The sequence below is a fragment of the Oncorhynchus masou genome, unplaced genomic scaffold (genome assembly GCF_036934945.1).
Source record: "Oncorhynchus masou masou isolate Uvic2021 unplaced genomic scaffold, UVic_Omas_1.1 unplaced_scaffold_10330, whole genome shotgun sequence".
NCBI lineage: Eukaryota > Metazoa > Chordata > Actinopteri > Salmoniformes > Salmonidae > Oncorhynchus > Oncorhynchus masou.
This window is the reverse complement of record NW_027000027.1, coordinates 1-8,267: the sequence shown is the minus strand read 5'-3', so window position 1 is coordinate 8,267 and position 8,267 is coordinate 1. Positions and strand designations below refer to the sequence as shown.

Here is an 8,267-nt window from a genome sequence, read left to right as displayed (position 1 = left end):
GTGGTAGCTAGTAGTGACAGGTCAACAGTAAGGTGGTAGCTAGTAGTGACAGGTCAACAGTAAGGTGGTAGCTAGTAGTGACAGGTCAATAGTAAGGTGGTAGCTAGTAGTGACAGGTCAACAGTAAGGTGGTAGCTAGTAGTGACAGGTCAACAGTAAGGTGGTAGCTAGTAGTGACAGGTCAACAGTAAGGTGGTAGCTAGTAGTGACAGGTCAATCGTAAGGTGGTAGCTAGTAGTGACAGGTCAACAGTAAGGTGGTAGCTAGTAGTGACAGGTCAACAGTAAGGTGGTAGCTAGTAGTGACAGGTCAACAGTAAGGTGGTAGCTAGTAGTGACAGGTCAATAGTAAGGTGGTAGCTAGTAGTGACAGGTCAACAGTAAGGTGGTAGCTAGTAGTGACAGGTCAACAGTAAGGTGGTAGCTAGTAGTGACAGGTCAACAGTAAGGTGGTAGCTAGTAGTGACAGGTCAACAGTAAGGTGGTAGCTAGTAGTGACAGGTTAACAGTAAAGTGGTAGCTAGCAGTGACGGATAATCTGCAAACTATCAGCTCTTTTTGAATGGCTCTGTTTTGGGGGAACGTCGAGAACTGAATCTCATCTGTGAAAGAGCTGTTCATTTGTCTCCCTGATTGGCTCCCTGTGACTGCTGCCTTTTGAGCTCTAGACAACCATTATCTGGAGTTCAGTTAGAGAAACATTCTCTGAAGATGGTAACTCAACCATTATCTGCAGTTTGGGTCAGCTGTAGTTTTTGAAATAAACATTGTGGTCCACGCAATTGTTTTTGCAAAGGTGAAAATAAAATGTCACGTAAACTATTTAATTGAACTCATGTCACAATTTGGCATAATGGAAGGCAACCATTTAGGCTTTAGATGTCATATTGTTCATGGTTTTTCATCCGTTTGTAAGAATTACTGAACAAAGATCTGTTTGGGAGCCTAAAGACCCGGCTCAACGAAAAGACTTGGAATATCCATCACTGTTAGCTAGGCGGCAGGGTAGCCTAGTGGTTAGAGCGTTGGACTAGTAACCAGAAGGTTGTGAGTTCAAACCCCCGAGCTGACAAGGTACAAATCTGTCGTTCTGCCCCAGGCAGTTAACCCACTGTTCCTAGGCCGTCATTAAAAATAGGAATTTGTTCTTAACTAACTTGCCTCGTTAAATAAAGGTAAAATAAAAAATAAATAAAATACCTCTCCTAAAGTAGTCCCTAGGAAGGCAACGGCGTGCTCCGTTTCCACAGCGACGGCCACAGCGGTCATCAGGCCCTTCTTGGTGAAAACGGGAGTCGGTTGCCAGGCGAACTCTGCCCTGCTGGCCAGCGGGGAGGGCAGGAACTCAGCACCACACTTTTGATTGGTCACCATGCCCTTCTAAAGAGGGAAGGAATCAATGTCAGATACATTATCTCACTAGTAGGTAGAAGTGATAATGTAGCAGTTAATACATTATATCTACATCCTCTTGTAAATTTCATTGTAGAAGAGCAACGACCATAACATCAAGGTGAACTAGAAAACCATCAATTGCTTCAAAACTGACAGCACGTACATTTTCACTCCCCATACCAGAGGACATACAGTACGACTGCCCTTGACTGGAGGGGCTGGTAAGGCTACAAACCTCATTTTCAATTTTACACAGCTCGTCTGACTTGGAGGAGTACGGTGAGTAGACAGCAGACTTATTGTTTATTTGTCCCTTGGTGCTGTAGCAGGCTCCTATGATCTCCACCAGTCTCTGTGGTTGATGGCCCTCAGTGGGTACATACACACTGCCGAGCTGGAGCTGTCGTCGTCCGAGCTGAACACCACAAACACAACCTGACAGGAAAACACAAGTCACTGTTCTTAACTCACTGTTCTCACGGTTCAGACTTGTCTCCTTAAGTAAAGGTGAAATTCCGCTTTATCTGTCCAAACTCATTTGTGGGATTCAATCTTAGGGCAATTCTAATAGGGGTTATATAATTGAATTGGGGTATAGAATTGAACTGGTTAGTGGATTAAGTTTAAATTGTTACAGGGGAAAATAAATAGATACCTTATCCTGGGCTCCAACCGGTCCGTACCAGCCAGAGGAGCTCATATTCTTGGCCAGGGCTTCTCCTGGGAGGGTCACGTAGGCTGCCTGAACCTTGTTGTACTTGTTCCCCGCGCTGCAGTTCAGCTGGAGCTCTGTGTACGAGTAGTAGTTGTGGTCGTTCTCACACATCCTGGAGATAAAGGTGAAGTTCTTGGTTCCTGAATCCTGGGCGCCCAGGGTTCTGGAGAACAGGAAGTAGACAAAGCCCTCGTCCTGGAAGACGAGACATGGAAATAGAGGAGAGAGAAAGTGGAAAAAGGAGAGAAAAGAGTGAGATAGAAGAGAATGAGTTCCATGAATCATTATTCATCTTTCAGTCTCTTTGTAACGTTGTATTCACAGACAGGCCCTGAGGGGATGTTTCACACTGCTGTGTGTGTAAAAGGGGTTTCTCCGTCTCTCACCTTGAAGACGTGTCTGAAGTCATGGAGGTAGCGCAGCGTGAAGGGGTTGGACTGGACGGCCGAGGCCTCGATGATGCTGTCGAACAACACCCAGTCACTATGGACCTGGAGGATACGGGTGCTGATCAGCTTGGTGCTGTCATGGCTGCCGTAGCCCTTAGCCACCTGTAGAGAACAGAGAGGAGCAAATACAAGTTACCATGGTGACCAGGAAGTAAATACAACATGGTTCAGCTTGGTGCTGTCATGGCTGCCGTAGCCCTTAGCCACCTGAGGAGAACAGAGAGGGACAAATACAAGTTACCATGGTGACCAGGAAGTAAATACAACATGGTTCAGCTTGGTGCTGTCATGGCTGCCGTAGCCCTTAGCCACCTGAGGAGAACAGAGAGGGGCAAATACAAGTTACCATGGTGACCAGGAAGTAAATACAACATGGTTCAGCTTGGTGCTGTCATGGCTGCCGTAGCCCTTAGCCACCTGAGGAGAACAGAGAGGGACAAATACAAGTTACCATGGTGACCAGGAAGTAAATACAACATGGTTCAGCTTGGTGCTGTCATGGCTGCCGTAGCCCTTAGCCACCTGTAGAGAACAGAGAGGGGCAAATACAAGTTACCATGGTGACCAGGAAGTCAATACAACATGGTTCAGCTTGGTGCTGTCATGGCTGCCGTAGCCCTTAGCCACCTGTAGAGAACAGAGAGGGGCAAATACAAGTTACCATGGTGACCAGGAAGTAAATACAACATGGTTCAGCTTGGTGCTGTCATGGCTGCCGTAGCCCTTAGCCACCTGAAGAGAACAGAGAGGGGCAAATACAAGTTACCATGGTGACCAGGAAGTAAATACAACATGGTTCAGCTTGGTGCTGTCATGGCTGCCGTAGCCCTTAGCCACCTGTAGAGAACAGAGAGGGGCAAATACAAGTTACCATGGTGACCAGGAAGTAAATACAACATGGTTCAGCTTGGTGCTGTCATGGCTGCCGTAGCCCTTAGCAACCTGTAGAGAACAGAGAGGGGCAAATACAAGTTACCATGTGACCAGGAAGTAAATACAACATGGTTCAGCTTGGTGCAGTCGTGGCTGACGTAACCTTTACACACCTAGGACGAGACCGAGGGAACAGAACATGGGAAATTCAATTATCTAGTACCTTTACAATTTTAAATCCCAATACAACATCAACATTGCAACGCCAGGATAGTGGGTTTGATTCCTGGGACCACCCAATACGTAAAACATTTATACAAGTCGCTTTGAATAAAAGTGTCTGCTGAAGGACATTATTATTACTGTGATAGAACACGGAGCGGTTCGGTCCACCTACCAGGAAGACGGTGAAGTTCCCTTGTCCTTGTTGAAGTAGTAAGACATGACCCCTACTACCGACACACCCTCCTCAGCACTGGCCACGTACGACTTCTCTCCTTTCGTATCGCTGAAGTACAGCAGCTGCTCCACATTTGACAGGTTCCTCAGAGAACAGATTCCTCTGTACAGACTCCCACACACTATCAAGGTGTCTTTGGATGGATGGATGAGGAGCAGTTTGTTATGGTTGTCTGTCTCCACTGCTTCCTCACAGGAAGTCACGGGCGGGGTACACTGGCGGTTGTCCAGTTCGGGTCCTGTTCTGGTGTGTGCCTCGGGGTGCAGGGATTGGTCCAGTTGGTAGAGGGCATTGACCGTGCCCACGTACAGCCGGCTGGTGATTGGGTCCTGGACTACGTTGTTGATGAGGGTGTCGGAGCTGAACTCGTCGTAGGCGGAGCCGAGGAGGGAGAGAGACGACGTCGCCAAGATGGCAGCCAGGACCCAACGCCACGCCATCTCTGGAGGAGAGGAAGGGAAAAATAATTATATTACTCTTTATGTCTCTTTGTAACTTGGTAAAGAAAGAGAGAGAGGTAGGAGGGAGAAAGAAGAAGAGGAAGGAAGGAGTGAGAGGGGGAGAAGCGAGAGATAGAAGTATACAGATAAGGGGAAAATATATAATTAGTTCCTAATCTTAATCATTCCATTCTATTAGTCTTTCTGTGGCTTTGTAACTTAGTAATCACAGACAGGCCTGAGGGGACGTTTCAACAGCTAATAAGACATGAAATAAACATGAAGGCATTAAGGTTAACAACGTTTAATAACATCCTCTGATGTGTTTTTTATATTTTTTAGCACTAAGTTATTCAGTTCTACTTCAGCGTTCCTACCTTCCATTCTTTCATTATTATTCATCCTCATCCTTCCCACTAAATATAAAGGAGGGAAAATCAATCTCACCCGCTCCCCAAACTCCCCTCAGATGTTGAGATGTGGATCAGTGAATTTGACACGGCCGATAAAACAAGTTTATTTTTTTTCAAAAGAAAGAAGCGTATGCAGCATTCACTTTGCAGGCAAACTCCTCTTCTCTCCTCCCCTCATCCTTTCATCCCTGCCTACAGTTTTTCAGTAGTCAAACTCTCCTGGAATCAAAGGGATTTGAGGAGAGGTTGAGGAGTGGCACAGTGCCAAGGTAACAAAGGTGTCCTGTTGCATTACGGGTACGTCCTGTTGCATTATGGGTACGCCCTCAGCATGGGGGCAGAGAAACTCCTCTTTGCAAAAACTCACAACGATTCACAAACTTTTTCCAAAACTTTTGGGTGGGTTGTTGTGAGACCTAACCAAAAACTTTGTCTGTGACCCGGGAACCTCCGCTCTCACCCAGAGAACAAAGCAACATCCGCAGTAGAAACATGTTAAATGAAGCGTTAAAAATCAGACCACAACACCACCATGATCTCTGTCGCTTCTCTATGAGCACTTTGACCTTTACCTGGTTCATAAACCTCTTCATCTCCTTTATTAGAAGGGATGAAAACAGTCAGTAACTGGGACCAGGCTAAGACATACCTGGGACCAGGCTAAGACATACCTGGGACCAGGCTAAGACATACTTGGGACCAGGCTAAGACATACAGTGCCTTGCGAAAGTATTCGGCCCCCTTGAACTTTGCGACCTTTTGCCACATTTCAGGCTTCAAACATAAAGATATAAAACTGTATTTTTTTGTGAAGAATCAACAACAAGTGGGACACAATCATGAAGTGGAACGACATTTATTGGATATTTCAAACTTTTTTAACAAATCAAAAACTGAAAAACTGGGCGTGCAAAATTATTCAGCCCCCTTAAGTTAATACTTTGTAGCGCCACCTTTTGCTGCATGTCTCTATCAGTTTTGCACATCGAGAGACTGAAATTCTTTCCCATTCCTGCTTGCAAAACAGCTCGAGCTCAGTGAGGTTGGATAGAGAGCATTTGTGAACAGCAGTTTTCAGTTCTTTCCACAGATTCTCGATTGGATTCAGGTCTGGACTTTGACTTGGCCATTCTAACACCTGGATATGTTTATTTTTGAACCATTCCATTGTAGATTTTGCTTTATGTTTTGGATCATTGTCTTGTTGGAAGACAAATCTCCGTCCCAGTCTCAGGTCATTTGCAGACTCCATCAGGTTTTCTTCCAGAATGGTCCTGTATTTGGCTCCATCCATCTTCCCATCAATTTTAACCATCTTCCCTGTCCCTGCTGAAGAAAAGCAGGCCCAAACCATGATGCTGCCACCACCATGTTTGACAGTGGGTATGGTGTGTTCAGGGTCATGAGCTGTGTTGCATTTACGCCAAACATAACATTTTGCATTGTTGCCAAAAAGTTCAATTTTGGTTTCATCTGACCAGAGCACCTTCTTCCACATGTTTGGTGTGTCTCCCAGGTGGCTTGTGGCAAACTTTAAACGACACTTTTTATGGATATCTTTAACCTCTTGAACCTCTGGGGCCGCAATTTCATTTTTGGATGAAAAATGTTCCCGTTTTAAACAAGATATTTTGCCACAAAAAGATGCTCGACTATGCATATAATTGATAGCTTTGGAAAGAAAACACTGAATTTTCCAGAACTGCAAAGATATTGTCTGTGGGTGCTACAGGCAAAACCAAGATGAAACGGCAACCAGGAAATGAGCAGGATTTTTGAAGCTCTGTTTTCCATTGTCTCCTTATATGGCTGTGAATGCGAGAGGAATGAGCCTGCCCTTTCTGTCATTTCCCCAAGGTGTCTGCAGCATTGTGACGTATTTGTAGGCATATCATTGGAAGTTTGACCATAAGAGACTACATTTTCCAGGTGTCCGCCCGGTGTCCTCCGTCGAAATTGGTGCGTCATTTTCAGCTGCTGGTATTTTTCCATGCGATTCTGAGGGGAAAGCAGGCTTCCACGAACTGCATATCATATCAATGAAGAGATATGTAAAAAAACACCTTGAGGATTGATTCTAAACAACGTTTGCCATGTTTCGGTCGATATTATGGAGTTAATTCGGAAAAAGTTTGACGTTTTGGTGACTGAATTTTCGGTTCCTTTCGGTAGCCAAATGTGATGTACAAAACGGAGCGATTTCTCCTACACAAAGATTCTTTCAGGAAAAACTGAACATTTGCTATGTAACTGAGAGTCTCCTCATTGAAAACATCCGAAGCTCTTCAAAGGTAAATGATTTTATTTATTTGGTTATCTGGTTTTTGTGAAAATGTTGCATGCTAAATGCTACGCAAAATGCTAAGCTAGCTCAGCATACTCTTACACAAATGCTTGATTTGCTATGGTTCAAAAGCATATTTTGAAAATCTGAGATGACAGTGTTGTTAAGAAAAGGCTAAGCTTGAGAGCAGGCATATTATTTTCATGTCATTTGTGATTTTCAGAAATCGTTAACGTTGCGTTATGCTAATGAGCCTGAGGCTGTATTCACGATCCCGGATACGGGATGGGGAGTATCAAGAGAGGGCTTTCTTCTTGCCACTCTTCCATAAAGGCCAGATTTGTGCAATATACGACTGATTGTTGTCCTATGGACAGTCTCCCACCTCAGCTGTAGATCTCTGCAGTTCATCCAGAGTGATCATGGGCCTCTTGGCTGCATCTCTGATCAGTCTTCTCCTTGTATGAGCTGAAAGTTTAGAGGGACGGCCAGGTCTTGGTAGATTTGCAGTGGTCTGATACTCCTTCCATTTCAATATTATCGCTTGCACAGTGCTCCTTGGGATGTTTAAAGCTTGGGAAATCTTTTTGTATCCAAATTCGGCTTTAAACTTCTTCACAACAGTATCTTCGGACCTGCCTGGTGTGTTCCTTGTTCTTCATGATGCTCTCTGCACTTTTAACGGACCTCTGAGACTATCACAGTGCAGGTGCATTTATACGGAGACTTGATTACACACAGGTGGATTGTATTTATCATCATTAGTCATTTAGGTCAACATTGGATCATTCAGAGATCCTCACTGAACTTCTGGGAGAGTTTGCTGCACTGAAAGTAAAGGGGCTGAATAATTTTGCATGCCCAATTTTTCAGTTTTGATTTGTTAGAAAAGTTTGAAATATCCAATAAATGTCGCTCCACTTCATGATTGTGTCCCACTTGTTGTTGATTCTTCACAAAAAAATACAGTTTTATATCTTTATGTTTGAAGCCTGAAATGTGGCAAAAGGTCGCAAAGTTCAAGGGGGCCGAATACTTTCGCAAGGCACTGCACTGGACCCGGCTAAGACATACCTGGGACCCGGCTAAGACATACCTGGGACCCGGCTAAGACATACCTGGGACCCGGCTAAGACATACCTGGGACCCGGCTAAGACATACCTGGGACCCGGCTAAGACATACCTGGGACCAGGCTAAGACATACCTGGGACCAGGCTAAGACAGGCTAAGACAGCTC

The 8,267-nt window shown here is 44.9% G+C and overlaps 1 pseudogene; it reads right to left on the bottom strand.

The window, feature by feature from the left end:
* Positions 1-1,199: 1,199 nt before the first annotated feature.
* On the bottom strand, positions 1,200-4,335 carry LOC135528781 (plexin-B2-like; annotated as a pseudogene).
* Between the last annotated feature and the right edge of the window lie 3,932 nt (positions 4,336-8,267).